This window comes from Vanessa atalanta, chromosome 20, assembly GCF_905147765.1.
Source record: "Vanessa atalanta chromosome 20, ilVanAtal1.2, whole genome shotgun sequence".
Taxonomy (NCBI): domain Eukaryota; kingdom Metazoa; phylum Arthropoda; class Insecta; order Lepidoptera; family Nymphalidae; genus Vanessa; species Vanessa atalanta.
The window spans coordinates 4,167,900-4,193,475 of record NC_061890.1 but is presented as its reverse complement, the minus strand read 5'-3'; the positions used below and the strand labels follow the sequence as shown (position 1 = coordinate 4,193,475).

Below are 25,576 nucleotides of genomic sequence, written 5' to 3'. Positions count from 1 at the left end.
ACGTATTTAGGACCATCCGATAATGACCATGTCCTGCTGACAGATTTCAGCCACGGCATCCATTCCCAAAGAGAATAATGTATGTCACATTAGATATTCAAGTGCTCGAGTGAATAGCCAAATACAGATGCACTATCTATTCTCTCAGACTTATAATTCGATAGGACAGCAATCTGACACGACTGGGGGGAGTTCGGTCACATAACCAACGGCTTTACGAGATTTCCACGATACTACCAAATTCAAAACGTCAGGTAGCTACTGAGAAATAAAACGGGCAGTCTGCCCGTGACCACGAACACTGCAAAGTGCTCGAAACGTCGGGATGTTAAAATAAAATAATTAATATACGCGATTAAATCCGTTAAAAAACTAGTTTTATTTCAATGTGTAATAATCGCGAAAATCTAAGACAACATTATAGCTACTGAGAATTTCATTAGAGGTTTAAACCAGGAACGCAGGATCATTATTAGATAGACATTATGTGAATAGTTAATCAGGCTTTATATCAACGAGGTAGTCATATAATAAAAAATAATAATTAGAATGATCGTAGAGGAAAACCACGTATACTAATAGAGAACCAATAATACATCATACCTAACCTTGCTAATTACATCTAAAATGTTACAAAGCGAAGTAAACAACAAAATTCTTGGTTAAAAATTCGACGAGTGTCAGTTTTTTTAACTATACCAATTGTACCATTAAAACAAACACAAGTAATCTCACGTATATATTAAACGACATAAACTCCTAATGGTATTCCCACGCTAATGTGGGAATTCTTTTATGAAAATGTAACACGCCTTTTCCATTTGTCTGTATCATTTACTGTTTCTCTATTTAATCCATTAAAATTGAATTAATGTCAACCTTTGCTGTAATTCTTGTGAGATATTAGATCTATTATATAACATATGTATGAAAAGGTGAGTGTATGGTTATTCCAATGGCAGAAGTAAATATAAACAAACCTTAGATTTACATATTCCATACGATTTGCGATTAAATCTGCTAAATTCTAAATAGTCCTGAGATATCTTTATTACGAGCTTTTAATTAACTTGCAATGTTTGTTTTATGAAAGAAAGTTGTATTAGGACCACTTCCTCTGGTCCCTCGGTGTTGAAATTTTACAGGTCGGTTCTGTTCCCAAGACAACGCACTTTTATGTTAAGCATGACTTAAATCTACACTCTAAATTGGCTCTACATGAAGTAACTCATCAACACTCAACAATATTATTACGAAACATTAAATACTATAAAAGCTTTTTTTTTACTTTTACAATTTTTCTTCCAAAGTTCTGATAGCAACCTCTTCAAAAATCAAAACACCATTAATACTAAAGTTTTTTGTGCGTTAAAAAAACAATCAAAACGTGAATGATTGGCGAGCATCAAGTTTAACTGCAATGCAAACCAAGATAATAAAGTTGGTTCGTTTGTTTTAGTTCCTTTGGTATTGCAACAATCTGCCTATTTAAGAGTAGATATCATCCAATGATGTCAATTCAAGGTCAAAGAGTTTCTTCACTTCTGCCTTTGGAATCAATTAAAATATTCTTCAGGACACGATCGTGATATGTCAGAAAATGATTTGACAAAATTGATTTATAAACGTTAAAGGACACATTGAAAGAACATATCAGTCGATTTTGAAGTCGAGTGAAATGTGAGATGAGTTCTTACAAAATAGCTCTACTTATTCAAAGGCGATATATATGTAGACATGGAAGGAAGAATTATAATTCTTCTGACCATTGCCTATATTTCTGAACTTCTAATAAAATTATATAGACAGCAAATTATGCTTAACGATATATTGTGCGGCAAGAGCGTGGTACCGCCTAAATGACTACAAAAAAGCTCTCCATAAAAAACCCCAAAGAATCACACTCATAAAATCTGTCACAACCATATATGTAAAAGTCTAATATATAAAGCAATAATAACTTAATCAACACTTTTGTCGGCTGTCAGTCAAATGGTGAATATAATTAACATTGATTAAACCATTTGTCAGTTATTTTCTTCCTGCACACGTTTCCGGATCCGGTTTTAATATAGCAAAGGACGGCAATGACATAATCTTTTGTACTCTTACCATGCGAAGTGAAATGTAATTATTTTTTAAATGTATATTGTAACGGACTGTACTATACTATTTACATAAATACGTGAGAATGAATTATTGTTATTTTAATACATTTTTATATATATAAAACATAACATCGATCGCAGCGCCACCTACCGGGTTCAATATAAGCCGTCCGTAGACTCAGTTAAGCACATATTAAAATTTAATCAAAATTGGTCAAGTTGTTTTGAAGAGTTTACATACATGCATACATACATACATATATAGAATTATATGTCATATATAGAAACATAAAAACATACATAGAAATAAATTCATGAGATTGCATAGTAAATGTATACATATACATGGAATAATAAATTAATGACATTATATTAAGCTTACCTTTTTTCATACAAAATTCTATAGATTTAAGGCTGACCTGCGCCGAATGTCATACTCTCGTGAAAGCATATATAGGGGTATGATGCTTGGCAGCTCGGTTCAAATTGGACGCGTGGAGTGTTGCGCTCGCCGCATCGGCCGCGTGCAATAATGCATATCAAATTACATAATAAGAAATGATACTAGGCTGTGCAGCTGTGCGGGTTATACTGCGAGGCTGCTAGCTATGGTTGATTATTCTGAAATATAGGAGTGGCGCAGATCCGTGTGTCGGTGTAGTGCCTACTCATATATTAATGGTGGATGCATGGCAAAATATAATTATAATGAGAATGTGCTTCGTGCACTTTACCTATAAATAATACAAATGATTATTACAAATGACGGTAAGGCAGGCCGTCATATGAATGAGTGTTCTCAATGAGACATTATATTTATTATATAAAAGCGATATAAAGAAGGTCGGGGTTAACCTCGAATAAAATATAATAATGAAATTAATATGATATAGAAACGGTTTGATGGTAGCCGTCTTGCGATAATATCTAATTGAAAAAAAGTATGTACTGGGCGATGCATACTGATAGTAGAGGGTTACCTCGGTGACTATTAATTATGAAATTTAAATCAAGTATATTAACAAATAGCAATAAGGCTATAAATAATGATTGAACTTCTTTCAATAATAATTAATTTGTAAAATAATTAAACATATTGCTTGTCAACTTTGTCTTCCATGTTGCAGATTCTTGTAAACCGTAAGCGGAGCAAGTTGTAGCGATATTATATTGTAAAACTGTGACGATCGACGGATGTAAGTTCGTATAGCGGTCGAAATCAATAATCTTCATGTAAAACTGTGACGATCGACGGATGTAAGTTCGTATAGCGGTCGAAATCAATAATCTTCATGTAAAACTGTGACGATCGACGGATGTAAGTTCGTATAGCGGTCGAAATCAATAATCTTCATGTAAAACTGTGACGATCGACGGATGTAAGTTCGTATAGCGGTCGAAATCAATAATCTTCATGTAAAACTGTGACGATCGACGGATGTAAGTTCGTATAGCGGTCGAAATAAATACTCTTCATGTAAAACTGTGTCGATCGACGGACGTAAGTTCGTAAACCGGTCGTTCTAAAACTCCACAATTATTATCAGTAAACAGATCCAAGTTTGGTATAACTGTTTGATACGATCACGACGACAACGATCTAATGATGTTGATGTTTTAAGATTTTTATTGTTAAATAACAAAACCTTTATAATATATTTGTACTATGCACATGCAAAATGATCGCGCACGAGTACTGTACTGAATATACTCTGGTGGATTCTTGATGATTCGACGCGTGGTCTGAGGCTGTGTGGCTCGACCGAGAGTCGCTGCATTAGTGTCCCTCGTGGCGATGTCGTCTTGAATTTGCTTAGGTGATGCAGTTGCGAGGTGTGATGTTACTGTATAACGTCTTTGGCGATACGGTAGTGTCCCCCCTTCTGTTACCAATGAGGCTGCCTACGTGAGATAGTTTCGGGGTTTGAGGTTACTGTATAACGTCTTTGGCGATACGGTAATGTCCCTCACTCTGTCTTACCGGGTTACTAGAGTAGTGTATGTGCTATGTGGTACTGAGCTATGGCTGGTTGACGTTACGATGTCGTTATTGATGTCTCTCATCAATCGGTAGTACCAGAATCACGACCGAATGTTGCAGGGCGTTGCGGAGGCTGTAATAATGCTGAAGTGATACGTTCATGCAGTGAAGGACCCAAATAATGGATTTCATCCAGGCTGGCATCACTATACATATATGGCGCACTAATCGCTTTATACGAGAAGTGTCGTTTGTAGCAAAATGTTCGTCCTTTTAGGGACGCCTCCTTAGCCTAGTGTTAAGGATATTATAAGAAATATTGTAGTAGGACACCTAGTTTAGTAATAAGACTGCGTATATCTCTTTGAAGTTAATTATCACGTGCAAATAATGATCTGAGTTCGAAGCTGGTTTAGGTAATCGACTGTCGGGTGTGTGCCTGTTGTAGAGTTAAGTATATCCACTGTATAGTTATAGATTTAAGTAAAACGTGATACGCGAAGCGTTTATAAGGTTTATAAGCTAGTTAAGAAAACGTTCGATTTAGTTTTAAGTCTTAGTTATAAGTCTTAGATATAAGTCTTAGTTATAAGAAAGAATACGATTATACGTTTATGATACATGATATATATTTTCATACTTTATAACCTACTACGGTAGAAAATATAGCAAATTATGCTAAATCCACTTAAATGATTCCTACGCGGTAATCTATGAGTTTAATTGAATATTATTCCACTATGTTTGGAATTAATACGTATTATCTTACGATAAAACGACACTCTGCGACAGTGGATATAGCAACGAATAACGTTGTGCTTGCATTAGGCCGCCTGATGGTCGTGCACTTGAACTGGTATGAGAAACAGTGATTTAATGCAATGATAATCCAGGGTTAAACCCATTGACTACATATTTCCTCAGCTATGACTGATTGACTATTTATGGGACTTTGATCCTTATTTTTATTATTATTGTTGTAGCATTGGCTACTTTATAAACACCGCAGTTACGACTGTGAAACCCACTGGACCACGGTCTAGTTTGTTGATTTATTTATAAGTCTAGTCGTCGATTTGAATAACATAGTTATTACTGTGCTATCCGCTAGACTACGGTCTTGATTTATTTATAAGACTATTAGTCTTTTATACACCTTAGCTACGGCTGTGATACCTGCTGGACTTTAGTTCTAGTTCATATATTATTTAACAAAGTGTTTGCACACTATAAAATCGCACTTCCCATGTTCGAGGAAGGTTCGCCGATCTATGGTTGGAATCTACAGTTGATGGCGGGCGCGGGGCCATTTCAACCTCCTCCCCCTTTTATATTTTTCAAAAGAGTTAAATATATAAAGATGGGTAGGAGCGACATCCTTCAGCTACTCGTAAGAGGTGTTAAAGGAAATGGGACCGGTATCTCATACTTTCGATTATTATTATTCAAATTAATTAAACAAAATATTTATATTAAAAACGCATTTAAAAGATATACCTGGTTTTATTTGACTCCTCTATAGTCGATTGAACTTATAATCTCTGACGCTCTAAAAGAACACGGTTATTACACAAAGTCAACGTTATATGGATCCTAACTAACTAGACGAAATCACGAGCCAAACCGATATTTAAATATAAGAAATTTAAACGTAAAATTATATTTTAACTAAGTTAGGCAGGGAATAGTCCCAATATTGGATAATTACAATGTTTCTCTAGAATACGTTACAATTCTCGTAGCTGTAATGTATATAGTCAAGAGATCATTTTAGATATAAAACTTTCAGTAGATTTCAACGGATTTTTATGCGATTTTGTGACTAGGCAGAGTGATTCAAGAGGAAGGTTTATATGTATAATAAATTTATAATATAGTAGGGAAATACTGATAATTTATGAGGTTTCTAAATTTATGGCGTAAATAAACACATTTTTTGCGCTTCCATTGCTAACACTGGCTAAACCCTACGAGATAGATCAAAATAATGTACCCCTTGAAGAGGTCCATCAGCATTACACCCGTGCGAAGCCGGGTCGTGTCACTAGTTAGTAATAAAGCCGTCAAATTTCTAAAATAAAATATCTAAAATAAGTTTTTTTTATTTTATACAGAAAATGATTTCATTCTGAGGATAAATTCATCTCCGAGCATTCAGTGTCAATGTGCACATAAATAGAGTGATATTTGAGATAAAGACAATACAACATTTACAATAAGTGGTCCATGACAAACTAGTTTTACGTGACGCCTCCATTAAGTTTATCGATACAAAACTGCCCACGCACGTCACTAGCGATATGAGCATCGGTAATGAACTTGCCATGTCTAACGAAATGACACACACGCATATTATTTCAAATACTATTCTTAATAAATATTTTAATGATTAGATTAATTTTGCTATCAGTTGTAGTATAACGACGATTAAAATAATAATGGATCATTATTTTGGGTTATCAAAAAAACGTGTATTGAAAACAATATTGTTTACAACGAAATTAATAAGATAAATTATACCCTCATTAACTTAAAAAAAAATCGAAAACACTTAGTAATACTGATACACTTACTTACGTTATTGTCGCCGCCTTAATGCCGACCTGAAAAAAGGGAAAATAAAATTTTAATTTTATTTATTATTTCCGACATACGTCGTTTGGTAAGTGACAAATTCAATTCCAATCATTGTGGTGTTTGTTTAAAAAAAAAAAAAACAGAATCATGAGAAAGAATCCAATTCAAAAATATTTATTTCAAAGGCTTATGTACTTTTCTTTGCCTTAATATTATTTTTAAAAGAGAAAAATTACATTACCCTTTACAAATCTATTTGTAAAGGGTAATTATCTATTTGTAATAAGGTATAATACCTTACCTAATACAAGTACGTATAATTTTATATAATATTAATACCTGTTTAAAAATAAATTAGGGTTGTACAGTACGTATACAAATTATTATCGATGCTGGAGATTCTAATGAACATCTCTATCGTAATAAAAGCGATAATGAACTTGGTTTGAAAATAGATTTGGAGCGCACGCGTCGACAGGGCGCTGTTTATAGTAATTATTCTTTCTTTGTTTAGACTTATATCCGTCTGCAGAAACAACCAATTAATGGAAAAACAATAATAAAAATGTTAATTTAAAAACGCTTTCTAACTTAAATTTACTCAGCCTATGCTTCACTATCACTTAAGCTTTATAAAAAAAATAAGTAAACTAAGGATCCAAAACCTGTAGCTTAATCCCACTGTGTCTTTAATATTTTTGAATTTAGAATTGGAATTACGTCATATTACATAGATGAAGATAAAAACTAAGAAAACTGTCTGTCTTTCTGAATGAATAATGAAATTGATGAATTAATATTACTAAAGAATTAAGTCATTGTTCGACGCGACTTTATTAATGATAGAGCCTCACCTCACTGTCATCTGCAGTGCGATTCTGTATCAATTCACTTCGTACCTCACTCGTGAAATGTATCCTATTTTATAATTCTTATAGTAAATGTCGCATGTTACATGCTGTCAATCAAGTCTATTTCGAGTTTGTTCATAGAGAAAACCTCTACCGACATTTCGAAAACTCGATTTTGTTTTATATTACAATATTACAATATTGCCACTAAATATACTACAGAATGTCTTAAAACGTTTACAGTTTTTCAGACATTAGACAATACAAGCCGCTATGTCGCTGCCTTTTAAATCTGTAATATCTTTGAAAATATTCATTTAAATTACATGCTATAAAAGGCCATATTGATCTAAATTAAATGCACAATGTATTTAAGGTACTTAATTGGATAAGTATTAATGCTGTATTGCTTAAAATCGTTTCGAAAATAAGCCATTATTTCTCGTAAAAAGTAAAGGATAAAAATTTTGTTATGTGTTATCTCGTAGGTTTCAGTCAGCGATTACAATGTAAGCACAAAAAATGTGTTTATTATTAAACCTCTAAAATTATAAGTGTTACTCTACTGCATTGTACACGTATTATACATATAAAGCTTCCTCTTGAATCAATCTATCTATTAAAAAAACCGCATCAAAATCCGTAGTGTAATTTTAAAGATTTAAGCATACATAGGACAGACAGCGATAAGCGACTTTGTTTTATACTATGTAATGATAATGATTGTTAGTTTAACAGTTGTAGTAAGTGCACACTATTCCCATCGAAAAATAATTAACTTTTAATTATTAAAAATTATATATTTTAAAATAAGTAAATGTTTTAAAAATACACGGCTACATATGACGCCACATATACTTAGATGCAACATATAAATAATTTCGTCACTTTGAGCATCAGGAGGCGAGAATTAATTGACACAGAACCTCGGGCGAAATGCAATTTCAATACATAGATATTTTGTTGCAATTTTATACGAGTTTCAAATTAAATGTTAATTGAATTTTATCGATAGCAATTTTCACATATGTATTTCCAAAGCACTTTTAAAGCCCATTCGTTTTATTACATTTGATCCAAGTAGTGTGTTCTAAAGAATCTTGCGAAAACACTTCGATAAAATTTTCGTATGTTAGTATGGTGCTGATTTGAAGGCACCCAGGCACAAGGGATAAAACATGTTAATTCTTAAGATTGATGGCGCTTACGTAATATAATATGAGGAATGATTAATATTTCTTAAAGTACTATCTCGTCGTCAGATGGACCATTGCAATTCAACAAATCGATACGGTAAAATAATTCAAATAATCACCAAAATAAGATTTATGATTTTCTCTGAGATTATGATTATCTCTTTATCACTTGAAACTAAAAGCAGTAAATGTTTATGATTTAGCACCTTTTTCGTGTAGGAAACCTCGTTAGTCTAGTACCCAAATAAGACTGCAGATCTTTAGGACAAGGATTCAAACCTGGCAAAGCGATGGTAACACTCTCCTGTCTTAAAATACACGTAAACGCTTTGGTGCGACGCCTAAATTCTGTCCAGTCGTATATTCCCATCGGATTATGAAAGTGAGGAAACGAGAGTGCACTTGAACACTGAGATTGTGAGTAGTACCCAGACAGTCTCGCACGAAGACCTACCACCTAGTAAATCGCGGAATATCAGGTTATGTGGGTGGTACAGGTATCATTCCAGATAGTCACGGAGCCAGTATTAAGTAATTTAATTAATGTAGTACTTACATATGTCTGTCGGTTCGTAGAATTGTATATAATCAACACAGAACAGTTTATTGTACTTTTTATAAGGAAATATTTGTTTATTATTAACTAAGCCTTATTTGGTAAGTTCTGGCGACAAGATGGCCGACCTTGAGGATTCATTTATCTTTAATAAGCTTATTATATTACTTATTTATAGTAATAAAAAAAACATATATTTTGAATATGTAACGGTATAAAATATAAAGTCTATATGTATTGTTGAATATTTTTGGATTTTGGACTGTTTAAAAAGAAAAAATGGTCTACTTTAATGCCAACAGTAAAACCTCTTTAGTTTACAAAAGTCAATATAACAAAGAATCTTCTAACGATTACAACAAGTTGAGCAAAACAAATCATAAATGAAATATTTTCATCAATTTTGACACCTCCGCATTTGTATTCGTTCAACATAACCATAATTCAATAAAATTTGTACGATAAAAAATATTGCGCTGTTATAAAAACCACCAGATCGATACTTTAAAGTTGAGGTACACAGACAAAGTCAGGTCTCTATATACAGCTGGAACCTCATTAAAATTGTCTTCAAAAACACAGACACCGACCCCTACAAAACTGAGTCTATAAAACACAATTTATCTACGGCAAAAAGTATTTTTTAAAAACAATTCAAGTATTGAGCACTTAATAACATATATCGCTTTTCAGTTAATTGTGACATTAAAATAATCTAAATAATTTGTACGCAATTAAAAAAACTTGTATCGTAAATGGTAAGACAATATTTCCTGATCGTTCCAACGTGCTATCATTTTTTATTATTAAATGTACCTCTTTATTGCTTCTTTATAGATGTCATATTTATTTTTTAATTGAATTGCGAGTTTTTGTACATACAGAAAACGATTTCTTGTTTTCAATAATAATTAATGTCAATATTTTGTTAAAAGTTGAGTTATCATTAAGGTAAAAAAAATTATATAGATAATTAAGAAATATCATATATTTTTTTTAATTTTATTTTATCCTTTAACAGCATAACTTTATGTAACATACACACATATATACCAAAAAACAAAAACTATTTGAATTCGTATTCCAAAAAAAAATAACCTATATACAGTATATATACTGAAATTGTTACTGATTTTTTTTTTTATAAAAATAACAGATATGTATGTAAATACTTTACAGCCACTAAAAAATTTATGTCAAATCTTTTTCTGTGCGCGGTTAATATAGCTATGTGATTGGAAGCACGTAGCCCATCGGAATATGAGAATAAAATAACCGATAACAGCAATCGTAAAAAATTATCCAATTCGACGATTACCAATTATCAAATGATAATATATTAGGTACATTAAATATTTCTTTTTGGCGTATAAAAAGGCGGGAAAAGAAAAGTTACCTACTATGTAGATTATATTTTTACAGTTCATATTTTTTATCTATATCTATATTTTGGTATCGGTTAACCGTTTTTAGGAAGCTTCAAATTAATTATTATCAATTAAAAAATACATATTGTCATTTTAAACCAACTTTTGATTCAAAGATTACCTTCTTAACTTGAAGCTAGTTACAACCATCATGGTAAAAATTAATTAAATTGTCAGAAGGTGATATGCGCCATTGACTATAACATTTAAAGGGCACACGCAGAAATAAAAAAGCGTATATCCGTACGTCAGTTATTTACGAGTGAAAAATGAAGTTTTATAGAATAGGGCTGCAGTACTTATTAAAGCTAATAATATCGAAGAAAAGAAAGTTAACAGTTGATTATAAATTCTCTATTACTCTTACACATAAATGTAATTATGAATGAATGATAATACGCAAATATATACATTTTATCGCATGATTGTCGATAATATTTGGCATCATGGGACATCCTACATCTTATCCTATTAAGACAAGCTTAATAAGACTGTCACACAGTATTTACGGCCATATTTTATAATAATAACAATAAATGTATAACCATTTTATATCACATGTAATAAGCTTAAAAACCGTAAAGAAATATACCTGATAGCGTGGTAACTAAAAGTATAATTAATTTTAGCAAATAGCATTTTTTGTAAGACAAAATCAAAAATCAAAATACTCTTTATTGTACAACAATAAATACATACATAAGTCACATTCAGGAAAAATTCGCAAGAGGCGACCTTAAGGAAATAAACAAAACGATATTAATAAAATAATTCATTATTTAAACTACTTATTTCGAGAGCTATATAAGACTGATAATGTTAATTAAGAGGAACGTCTAATAACTGGCAGCCAGTCAAAACAAATAGAGTTATTATTATCAACATTATTAAGGTAAAATTGTATTAGAAAATCGCGATCGCGACTGCCCAAACTTACTTTTAATTGCATTTTAATAGTTTAAACGTTTATCTGACAAAGTAAAATATTAAATGAACTTTTTTAAAGAAATCGATACACGATTCAAGAAAATTTGTACGAAAAAAATATTGCATACATTGCTTTTATAAAAACCATCAGATTTTCAGACTTAAACCACTTTAGAACTCATTCTTTATTGCTTTAGAACAGCACGATTTATATATATATATATATATATATATATATATATATAACAGTTTTATTTTCTGATTAAAAAAAAATCGAATAATATGCGCTCAAATTAAGCTATTCCAGAGATCCCATATACCGGTCAGTTGGTCACGACGCCTCTTCGACGACGGACCTCGCCTTAAGGCACGATAACATCAAAATTTACAGTATATTTAATTAGGCCCGTATAACAAAATGCTAAAAAAATTATTCACACATACCTCGTATGTACATAGGAACCTAGTCTATAATCAAACATAGTTTCAGGTAGCTACGGTAATTAATATTCAGGGCGTTGCCACAGTGACTGATGCAAACAACCTGAAACCCATAGCGTGTGTAACGCAAACCTTATTTTTTTATAGTAGGTATGTAGCCTTTTCTGAGTAAATATTTTTTTTTATATTACACAAACTTAATTGATCAAACGAATAAAATGTGTATTTTTCATACAATTCCTTTTACTTTCGAAAAAAAATAAATACTAAATATAATGTCTTAAATATAAGACTATAATAAGAAATAAGATTAAGTAAATGGAAGAAAAACAAAAAAACATTCCTCTTTCGAATTTATTTCAAAATTATATTTTTTAATTAATATTTTTTATTAACTATCACGCTAGCAAAATCTAATTGAATCTTAATGTTGTTAACACACGTAGTGCTAACGTGATATTACTTATTAAAAGACTCTTTTACTGACATAAAAGTACCCTTCAATGCATTGATTGTTCTCAATTGAATTCACTCAAGTGTACTCTCCAACTCTATATTATTACGCTAATGACTAAAAATAGAGAGGGAAATAAGACAGAGACAAGTAAAGTCATACGGGTCACACTGGTCACACACATCATCGGTCAGTCAAAGTCATATTATAAAAAGTTGTAATTGTCTATGGGATCATCCTAAATAGATTTTGAAAGGCACATGTCTAGCATGTTTTTTTCTTACATTTTTTTTCATTTTTATGTCAAGCATACCATCAAGTCGCGGCTTTTTTAAATTTCCTACCACAGATTAAAAAAACAACTGTAAGAATTCACTTCGTATCTTACTTGTCAGATGTTGACAACCGAATTTCGGTGATATACCAATTTGATACGTGTATCCTAAACATTTTATAATTTTTATGGTCGATTATCGCATATCATTTTAACGTTACACATTCGAGTTCCGTGGTGAGTTTCAAGTTTCTTCTTACAGAATACCACTACAGATCTGCCTCTTTTAATTGCAAAACGTATAACGATAAAGAAATGCTACAACGCATAAAAACATTTTTAAAATTTTAGATTAGATATTTATATAAAAAAACATAACCTTACTTTATTAATTTTGTAGTTTTTATTCTCTTTTCGAGGTTATTAAACATAACATGTTGATTTCAAATCTTACAAACAATTTTCACTCACATAAACAAGGAAACACAAGTGTGTAAGTGCTTCAATTGATATAAGTAAATCCACTACAAATTTGAATGAGTTGTTTATTGAAAGGCGAGTGGTAATTGTCGATATTGTCGGTATAGAGACAATGTAGTGCACTCGCCCTATCTGACCCCAGCATCAGAGTCAATCGGCCGTTTCCTATAGAGATGGGATGTAGTAATTTCGATAATTTTTCATTTATAATTTTGTTTCAATTATTGAAAGTAAAAAGCTACCTGGTTCAATTAAATATAAATTTATGAGTGATATCATGAAAATATATAAAAAAAAAACCATTAACTGTAACAATTCAAAGTTAGACGCTTATTTGATTACATTCATTCTTGATGAAAATAATATTTAGATTAGTTAATAAGTTGAATAGATTGATAATATAACACTAAAACTATTCTTGACCCTTGTATTATGAGTAAAATAGGGAATATGATAGTGACTTTTAGTCAACAGTTTCGACTTTGTATGACCTCTACGCATACTTCGGTTTATCGATCTGTGTGTGGCTTAAACGATCTAATTCTATTAAAACGGTTAGTGTTTTATTGAATTCCTATTAATAAATGCCAATGTTACCGATAAGTTTTTAATAAAATACCTATTTTGAAAAACGAATTAGATAAATTCTTACCGGTTCTTCTTAAATTTAATTTTATTTTGTTAAATATGATCGGAATGTTTTCGTAAGAGGCTACTTGAAAAATATATACTTATTATATATATTTTGAATTCGATTGATTCAATATAAATTTACAATTTAGTTTAACCGATATTTTGCTAAACCGATCTTTAAGTTGCCATTGTCCTGCAAATTCTGGTTATTATAATTTTATCAACTACATGTAATTCTATAGATTATAATAACAATGAACATGTTTAATTCCACTCAAGTGAAGCCCCATGAACAGTTCGCCGTAACATTATTCTTGTGTCGGTGTTTTCAATATAAGCTACTAATCTCATAATGCGATAATGACGTCATAGCCGTGTCATTGTCAAGGTCTACGAGTCATTAAAAGTCTCAATCGATAAGTGTTTCTTACTTGAATGTTTGTAGTATTTGCAATTCTCTGTGTTCATTGACGATCTTTATGACAAAATTGAAATTTTACAGTTTGACTATCGAGATATAATATATACTTAGTCTGTTAAAAAAGTTTTCACGGCAAAACTTATAAACTAATTCCTTATACGAGTGGCTTCTAGATACCACAAGTAACCTTGAACAGATAATTCCAAGTAAAAAGTTTACAATCTAAAACAAACTAAATGGCATACACCATTAAATAAAAACAAGCCACCTTCGTATGGGTAAAATTAATCCAATGTTTCCCCTTAATTTCCCCATTTTCCTTTTCCTTCATTAAAGTTTAATTATTATAATCATTTAATCCACTTCCTAGAGTTAGTTGTTGTGGCTGTATTTTTAGAGTCGGTCAAAATAATTTTATAAGTTTTACAAATTCAAAAATAAATAAATAATTAAATGCTAATATCCTAGTTCTATTAAACTTTGCTTTATGAGTCACCATTTTATATGACACAAAAAGGTAAAATATTACCTACTTATGAAACAAGTAATTATCTTGTTTATCGTAAAACTAGGTGTGGTTGAATTGCATTGATAATGGCAGATTTGGGTGTAAAATATGTCTCATAATATTAAATAACGTTTATAATTTGTTATTATAATATATAAAGAACAAAACAACCGACTATCCCTTCCACCTCGTGAATAGTGGTGACTCACTGCAAGATATTGACTTTACAAGAAACGTTCTCTATAGCCAACAGTGCCATACTCTGTTAACCTAAGAATTTATGTCGCTCATTTTTTTTAAATTAACTTACTTCTTGTTAAAACTAACTTACCAACAATAAATAATAATCGGACGCTTCAAATCTAAAACCTATATAATATTCAAATGTCATTTTTCCTTTCTTCCTACTTTAATAAGGAGTCGAGATGAAAAAGGCTCGGTAATAAAAGTCACTAATTCGAACCGAAGAATATGACCTCTAAACTTAGAAGAAAGACATCGTGAGATAACCTGCATATCTCCGATCAAATTCTGCCAGATGTATGTCCACACGCATAGATGCATAGTAATGGAATAAATTCTGACCCTACTCCTACTCCAGAGATAGAATGACTTTTATACTTCAATAAACATATATGCTAAAACCTGCTATTTAATCTGTTTTTTAGAAAACAAAAGAAAGTAAGCACAAATGTCTAAATTGCCAACAAATTCATGATTTATCGCTTATAATTAAGGTGATTATACCACCTATAAATTATTATATTTAATTACGCTATTTTTTTTATTTGTATATATATAAAATTTAATATAAACTAATAAAAAATAACTACTATTCTCTGAAAAATTAAAATCCAATTTAAAAAATTGATAATAACTTTATCGATATTTCGACTACGTCACTGGCCTCTGGGCGCGGCGGAAACGCGTTTATGAATGCAGTGTAGGGCTTACAGTCGCCGGGCGGATGTGTGGAACCAATTAAATGCCCTTTGAAGACGCTTAGATGGGGTTAGGTCTTAAAGCTTTTATAATTAATTGCTTTTTTCAAATAATTCTTATTTATGAAAAAATAACATCATATTATTGATAAATTCTCGATTATGATTAATACTATTTTTTAAATATTTAGTAGGCCATTATATTAACCAGTCATTCCGTACAGTTCAATAAATCCTTGGTTTATCGTCGTGTGTAACAACTATATTTACCTAGTCATATAATAAATAAAGAGATTTTGACTAATCATACAAAATTAATATATTACGTATTACATAACATGTATGTGTAACAGGAAGTAAGTAAGTAATTCAGTTTAATAAAAAAATAAAGAGCCAGGATTAAAATGACAGATATGTAGTATACAAATTTTATTCCCTTTTTTAATATAATGTCAAGAGTCATACAGAAAAAAGTCAGAAGAATTAAAAATAAAATAAAATTGTAAAGTATTAATTAAAAATATTCCCGACTACGTTTAAATTGAAATAACTCCGTCATATTCGTATTGAATAAGCAGAAATCGTTACTGCCAGACAGACGGTCGCGTGACTGGGGTGACCAGGCTAGAGTTCTACGAGTATACACGATAGAGTAGTTACTTAATTAATGATTTGTCTGGTATCTTCGGGAAAAACCCTTGACTAATGCTAAGATATTTGGAAATTATATAATTTAAAATGAAACGGAAGAACTACAATTGTATCGCTCTTTCCTCGATGACTATTCGTTTTATAGATATTATATTGACCATTGAAATAAAACTAGTTTTTAACGGATTTAATCGCGTATAATTTTAATTATTTTAACATCCCAACATGGGATGTTAAAATAATTAATATCGCGTATATTTATTATTATTATTAAATCCGTTAAAAACTAGTTTTATTTCAATGTGTAATAATCGCGAAAATCTAAGACAACATTATATTGACCATTATATTATAAATCAGATATTTTTAACTTTTAAAATAAATTTATTAACTTTTATTTTCTGCTTGTTGATTTATTCTTCAGTAAACAAAAAAACATTATTCATACTTGTAACTAGTATTTGTTATGAGTTGTCGAATATTATTATTAGTTCTACATAATATTATTATTCTTTATTCGATTTTTAAAAACTATCTATATGGGTATATAGATAGTTTTTAAAAATCGAACAACTATATACCTATAATATTTGTATTATACCCGGGTGGGTATAATACAAATATTATAGGTATATAAGCAATTAATGGTGAGATTTATTTATGTATTCCTTAGCTGAAAAACTACTTTAATTAAATAGATTTGTAATTTATTTTGGCAACAAAAGAGGTAAGTTGTAACATATAGTGGAAGTCATTAATCCAATATTATTGGATTACCATTTATTGCAGAATAACACGCAAATTGATGGTGCCCCTAAATCTCCCTCGTGTCTCCCTTTGCAATTATTTCTTACTTTGCACGCATTATAAAATAGAAATAAAATTATACACCGTTATAAAAGAACTGTACGATATTATTACAATTTTATTTCAGTAAAAATATTCAAACTGATGTCAAATCAATAAGCAATTTTTGTTATAACGGATCACGCGATAACTACTGATTCTACTGATAATATGGAGAATTAGTACCAAACTATGAGGAGTATTTATTGAGATAATTACGTCATTAAATTATATTATAATAAACTGACAAGTAATTCAATGAATTATTGAATTTGTTAAAGTACATTAAAAAGTCCTTTAATATTCCAAAAATAATTTATCAATTTGTAATTTACACCTAGACCCCGAAAAAAACATTTGATGTGGAGCTCTGTCTCTGTATAATTGTACAATGACCAAAAACATACGTATAAAATATCTAATAATTATGTATCACACATCCTCTAAAGATAAAGCCCATTATATCAACATAATCGGAGAGAAAATTGTCGGTTCAATGATTTTCCAAACGAACGCTACCAAGACTAACAGATACGCGAAAATTATCAACGTCTTTATACATATTCAGAAAGTAATCATATAATTCAATTAACACAATTTATTTGTAAACGATACGTTATCGTAAGTCGTCGTGTCGTTAAGTGGTAAACATTATCGAAAAAATAACATATTATTTTTTGGAATACAGTAAAATGGAAAATTAATTGTCAAATTTTAAACTATAATTAATACCTTCGAATAAATAAAAAATGTTTGTAAATTAAATTATTTTATTTTAGTTTGACATTTTATATTTATACTGGACCGATTTTCCGTTTTGTGATGTATGAAATTAAAATATAAAAATTAAATTAAACAAAATGTGTCTAGAACTCTAGACTTGTGTTGCCATATCACAAAATAAATTATAATTAAGAAAGGCAGGCGAAACGCACTCATGTCAATTTAATTTAGCGATAAAAATAATATAAAAACACATAAAGAGATTTTAATCTGATCAATAAATCTTTCAAATACTAAAACTAATTTCAAAAGTTTGAAATTAATTTTTATTAAAGTCTTATGTAACACATATAGTAATAAAGTATTCATAGAGGAATTCTAAAAATACTTTATTACTATTTTTATAACCTTCAGCCGACTCGATGTTTGATATTATAATCTATTTAACAAATTCACACATTACATCATCGGCCCTGTGGCGCAACGGATAACGCGTCTGACTACGGATCAGAAGATTCCAGGTTCGAATCCTGGCAGGGTCGCGATAATATTTTTTCTTTTTATGTTTATATATTTTATTTATTATATAACCCTTATATATATATAAGGGTTATTTATTTTTATTCAAAATCTTAATAACAATTAATTGTACCCATATTATTACTATTACTCGGCTTATAAAAAATATGAAACACTTATTTAATCCCAATAGTTATAAGAAATTAATTGTTGCTTTTCTAAAAAAGAAACTTACTTTTTAACACTAACAACATGTTCTTATGAGTCATATATAAATTCTGTAATATTATATTACTATGAAGATATTCGAAATCGTAAATTGTAAATGGCTTTAACATTTGTCATAAGTTTTAATTATAACAGTCGACAAAATTAAATTACTTATTCTATTACTGAAATCTCAATTATAAAAAGCTAGTTTATCATATGCCTAAGCTTAGTAATGTCATTGCTTTTAATTGTCATTGTCAATAATTCAACAATGTTAACAATTGTCAATGATCTGCGAATGAAGAGGACAGGTCCTTTAATTATATGTTGTCAAACTATCACCACAGATAAAATCTGTAAACATATACGACACGACTGTTTACGTTGTTTGTCATTGATAAAAAGGTCTACTCCTTGCTCACAAATCCTTTATAATCGGGTTCACTTAACCAAATTCGAAACTTTTATTTTATATATACTATTTAGCAAACTGACCCTTATACATTATATCATAAAGACCAGTTATCTCTTTAAGCATTAAAATGACCCTTATCAAATCGCCCCTTATCTTAGAGTTGGGGAATATCTACAATTATTTCGCTTAGAATCATTAAAAGGGGAATTAGCTAGTCCCCTACTGTTACCCACTTTTTATTTTCTTTAAATTAAGAACGTACGTATAAAAATAAAAATATCCCACAAAATACAATTTTGAATTTAATATTTTCAAAATAATGTTTAAGTAAAAGCTTTAACTCTCTCTCTCTCTCTATCGTAGGATTGTCCATCTGATTATTGGAATAAGGGTAACAGGAGTACACCTGTATTTGCAATAACTTGAGCACTATAATAACTTCGCGGCAATCTAATTACAAAAAATAAATAAACAATTGAATAAATAGTTGATATTTTCATAGAGCTTAAAAAGCAAAAGTAATATAAAATTCAGTACTATCTTCCTGTGTTTCGGTTCCGGTGTCGGTCTGTTTGGCGGTATAAGGTACGACCTTGCGCCTACTTGAATAAAGTTTATTTTGATTTAGATTACGGTGCTATCTACCAAGATATATATAGAAATTATAAAATAAATTCACTGCCCTCATAATATTGATATAACAAAGTTTATTTACATCTATTTTTCTATACATTATCATGTACTACTTTTCGCCCTTTATGTCCATCTCCCGGCTATTTCATAACAATCGTTTGAGAAGTGAAGACGTGAAGCGGTAACAAACAGATTAATAATAAAATAAAAAATACGCACACATCTATTCTATTCAATTAAATCATTCTAATAAAAACATCATTGGCACTCATTATATTAAGTACAATATTTTAAATTTCGATTACATTCGGTTTCATCGTATATTGCGTTTAGAGATAAGGTAAAAGCAACACGTAAAAGTTTTTTTGTTTTTTTTTTCGTCTTATTTACAAACGCTAAATTTAACCGAAACAGATATTTATCACATTTTTGCCTTGAATTATCTTTTTTTAAATCAAGAACTAAACGTCGTCGAATATCGTTCTTCGGTATTGTTATACGTTATCATGTTTACGGTATATAATTAGCAATCTATATTATTTATTTATTTGATTAACCAATTAATATTTCACAAAAAAATGATTAATTAGTAAATATGAAATTTTACTTATGTGTAAACATTTTTAGTACATGGGCTGACTTACCTATTTTCAAAATCCAATTGTATCGTAGCGCGAATTCACATATAGATAAACAAAACACTATCGATATGTAATTGATACAAGATATAATATAAGCACACCGTGGTCTGAATCAGTATTGATTGTATCTACACTTCATTAATTACAAGTTACAACCCAAACATATATTGTGACATATTGCAATTTAATATAAAACCTTTTTGGGTTTATTGAGAAAAAAATAAAGATTGGAAATATTCACGCGTCAGACCACCCTCGACGTTTGACAGCTGACTGTTGAAAAAAAATGCAGAGGTTCCCGCGCATGCGCTCTGATACGTCGCGGTAGGTCTATCGCTGCTCGTAGGAATAGGGGCTGAAAATAAGATATATTCAAGTTCTTCTAATGCGGGTAAGATTAATGACCGATTGCGCTAAGTAAGTATTATGAAATTTAATGTGCTTAGATTAAAAGTTAAAAAAATGTTTACTTGATATAATTTATAATAAATATGTATTTAAAATGTGACATTTTTTTTAATAAACAGTTCATTTAATATATTTTCTTTGTATATTCTTGTAATTCAAGTACCTACATATTATTAAAAATTTGAAGTAACAGCCACCGTCCCACAATTGGGACAAGGTTCCCCCTTTGAGAAGAAGTTTAGCTTACTCCACCACGCTTTATAAATATGGGTTGATGAAACATAGAAATAAACAATAGTTTATTTCTAATTTCGACAACATTTTAAAGTGGTTCTACGAGTACAATTACCTCAATGTCGTTTATTGTATAATATATTTTTTCTGTATTATTTGTAATTAATTATATATAACATATTAATTATTTTATTAATTTGGAAACCGTCAAGTACATATATATTTTAATCCGTTTTATGTATAAAATGTATGTGTTCATATATATATCACGCCATGTATTATGAAATAGATTTATTAAATATATCGCTAATATCGTAACGAATGTTAGCCATCATTCGCATGCTTTAACTAATTTTCATTTCTTTTTCTCTATCTCTACTCGCATCTATACTCCCTTCATAAGCCTGTCATTCCTCACACAGTCCATCCATAGGTTTGTTTGTCACGTGTCACCTTGAATCCCAAAAACTTAACGACTTTATTATTCAAACAGAATAATCAGTTTTAGATCGGGGAAGTAAAATCTATATCGCCTCTTATCACAACAAGTTCTTTTTGAGTTTTAATTTAGACTCTTGTATTATATTTCGTTGGCATTCGTTGCCTGCCAGTCAGCCAGGAAGGGACATTTGAATACTTGTATATTTATTTACTTCATTGCTTTACATGATACAGTAAAACCTCTTTTCTGGTCAAAACTACTTTTGCCAAAGTCATTTATAAATGCTTGTAAGTGTGACAAAGAACTACGTACGCACATTGATTACTGTTATATGTAAACCAATTCATTTTTTAACAAAGATACTATAATGACAGGTTTTTTCAGATATGGATACAGATATATGAAAAATATTTTACCGGTTACGGGTACGAATTATTTCAGATTACCTGATTGTTTCGGATAGTTTCGGTTACGGATATTAGATTATTTAGAAATTAAAAAAGAAAAAGATATTCATTTGACTTTATTTTTAGGCTATTATTTAGTATTAGGTATAATCACAGAAAAAACTAATAGTTTTAAAATACAATAAACTCTCTTTGAGTATGAAAAAACAAAATTATTCATCCTTACATAAAATCGAATTTATTACCTTAGATATATTAATGTATTAGGTTATTACCATGTTACGTCAAACCTAAAACAACTTAAAACGTTAATAAAAACAAAAGCACTACATACAACTTCCGGCGCCACACACGATTACGCTATAATTTTTCACCACACAACTTTATTCCTTATTTGTGGGTCATAAAGATTAATTTTGGTTGATATGATAACCTCGTGACACTACCGTCACGACGGTAACATGTCAGCCGTTCAAGCATAGACAATAGTAGGTAGTTTTGTATTGTCTCTAGTCCTTTGTTTCGTGTCTATTTATAAAGCTGTTAAAAACAATCATATGACACGAGCAACTGTAAAAAAAAACAATACATATAAACGCCTTATAAAACTTATGTTTTCTTAATACAGTATAAACTTTTTATATAATTCACATAGCGTAAATACAAAATTAATAACCGTTGCTGAGCATTTTCGTGAAAGAAGCTTTTGATTTATTCCAACACGTTGCTTCTTTGCGAGTTAGTGAACATACAAGTGGCAGAATTTAATCCAACACGTGCACGGTTCGTAATATGCACATGATAAATTATTAACATAAAATAAAGCTGCCTGCCGCTTAAAAAACATTATGCTTTATAATACAAACAATCCATTATGTCTCAGAATAAAACACGTGGGTCTAAAACTTGCAAGTACCCAATTTAATAAGAACCTTTTAATTCAAATGTTAAAGAATAACAGTAACAATAGTATGATCCCACTACTCATTAGTGATAATTGACGTACCACTAAACAGAGCTTTATAAATAAAAAATAAGTTACTATTACGATACATATTAAACCTTATTGTGTTTGCTTGACTTGCTTTTTTTTATTATTTTAAATTAGGTGACAAGGAAATTTACACTCTACGTATGAAAACACTAATCCGCATAGTAGATGTGGTTAAACCTTCAAGAGAAGAGATGGCATATGATCGACTGTAGCACACATGCAGGCTGTAACTTAAATTACTTAGGTACTTTATAATGTCAGTCAATTAGAACTCATTATTTAGATACTCGTATATGACCTAAATATCTAGCAGATTCGTGAATGCAACTTAAACTAGGACAATTATATATTATAATAATTAATAAAGTGGGTGGATGACCATAATAAAAACTTAAAAGAGGCGGTTGCGTTTGCGTCTTTAAAATATCATAGTGTATTATTTTATACGTCCTTAATTGTCCTTGAATCAGGCAAAGGAATGCGAGAAACAGCTAGCATAAAAAAATATCTACAAAACTTCCTATAAAGTTTGTAATATAATATGGTATGTCTAACTATCGAAATTCCGGAATAGAAAAATGTCTTAAATCAGCTTTATTCGTTAAAAAAAATACATAACATACTACTTACTTAATATTTGAAGCTAGCCTAACTAAAGTATGGTTTTGATATATTTTTATAACAAAACGAATATATATTCTAATATGTTAGTACTTTTACTACATTCTAGTAATTATTTAATAGGACTGCTGTCCTAGTCCTGTCCTGTCAAGACTGGTGTCTTAAATAAGGTACTATTCTAATTCTGATGATGAGAAATCGTTTGTTTAAAAACATACAGGTCTCGATTAGTAATTTATGTAATTATCTTAAAGCATTAATAAAATTTAATTCATCTTTCACAAATAAAAAGATAATTTTAACAAAAATTGAAGTACAAAAATATTTTCGAAATTAAGTAAACTTTCGGTACTAACAACTCAAATATAGGTTAAGAGTCGAAACAAAAAATGTACATTACATAGTTCGCCGTGAGCGCGTCCAAGCAATACAGCCCGATTTAATTAAAAGTAACGATCGTTAATGAACAATTGTATGTAATTAATCTTTAAAAAGCCGCCTGCCTTATCGCCTGCATCTCGCGATTACATCTTCGATGGTAACATTACAACAGTTGACACACACTTCACTAGTTTTTCGGGACAAACGTTTATAAAAAATATAAAAAGACATATATTGACAAAAAGACAAAACTTATATATAAATGCGAAAGTAACTCTGTCTGTCTGTTTCTTGCTATTTCACGGTCCAAACCTGAACCGAATTTAATGAAATTTGTGTGAAATACGCTTGAACTCCAAGCAAGGACACAGGCTTCATTATTACACTTGACGACAACTCGAGAGCAAAGTCAGTAGTAATTTTTCTGTAAATTCCTCCAAATATTTGAAAGCGTATAACGTATAAAGATCTAAACCGAAGTCATCATCATCTCCTGCCCTTATCCCAATTTTATTTGGGATCGGCGCAGCATGTCATTTTCTTACATACTTCTGTCTGACGTCATCTCACAAGTAACATTCTTTCCAGCCATATCGTCTTTCACACAATCCTTCCATCGTTTCTTTGGTCGTCCCCTACGTCGTCATTAAAACCGAAGTATTTATGCGATAAACAAATGCAAGAAAGTAGACGAATACTGCACATTATCTTTACGTGGCGCGCCTTAATTTATAAAGGGGATATTCTTAATTCCCGATTAATCCGGTATTTTCTAAATTTCTAGCCACCTTAAAACCATCAATTAATATTATTTGAGTTCAGTAAGTTGCCGATGGCCGTTTGTTATAAGTGTAAGTTATACACTTTTTGCTCGTTAAGTTTGATTGGATCATTGTTTAATTACGGCGATCGGTCGATTAATGAAGGTGACAGTCAACGTGACACGTGTACTCCGACCTTAAAGTATTTATTAACTTTTTCGCTTCTCATACTTAATACAAATATATTAATTATTTATGAACATGAATAAATATTTTTTGCAATTGTTAGAGTTGCGTAATCAAAGGCTAAAACAGGACGCTATTACTAAGACTCTGCTGCCCGTCCGTCTGTCAGCAGGGTGTATTTCATGAACGGTGATAGTTAGGCAGTTGAAATCTTCATAGATGATTTATTTCTGTTGCCGATATAACAACAAATACTAAAAAACAGAATAAAATACCTACATATTCAAGAGGGCTCCCATATAACAGATATGTTTTTTTTTTTGCCGTTTTTATAGATAATAATACGGAACCCTTCTCAAAACTCGCACTTAGCGGTTTTATATTTAAACACACACCAAAAGCTTAATTGATTATTATATTGTAGAATGATGTTAAATTATAAGTAAAATGGGGAAATGAGAAAGACTTATTCAATTCAAATGTTTATTTATTAACAACTTACAAATTAATATACATATATATTTGTAACGTTTCTTTTATTTATAGTTTACACAATAAATGCTATTTATTTTATATTTTTTGTAACATTCAGTATATAAAGCTGGAAAGTGCTGTTTATTTTAACGTGCCAACCTCAGCTTCTATCAACACAAACTTTTTGCGTTATAGCCCACATATTGAGCAATTATGTAACATTTAACTTAACATGGCGACGGTACAGTCACGTCG

The 25,576-nt window shown here is 30.4% G+C and overlaps 1 protein-coding gene and 1 non-coding gene across 2 annotated transcripts in view; one reads left to right on the top strand and one right to left on the bottom strand.

Moving 5' to 3' along the window:
- The window catches only part of LOC125071647 (GAS2-like protein pickled eggs), a 115,637-nt gene extending 108,946 nt beyond the window's left edge, over nucleotides 1-6,691 (bottom strand). Inside the window, exon 1 of the mRNA XM_047681952.1 lies at nucleotides 6,667-6,691. The gene's annotated coding sequence lies outside the window, so the exon portion shown is untranslated. The remainder of the gene's footprint in view (nucleotides 1-6,666) is intronic.
- Nucleotides 6,692-18,464: 11,773 nt separating this feature from the next.
- Nucleotides 18,465-18,537, top strand: Trnar-acg. Its single transcript has one exon. It is a non-coding gene; the product is annotated as a tRNA-Arg (tRNA).
- The last annotated feature ends 7,039 nt before the right edge of the window (nucleotides 18,538-25,576 follow it).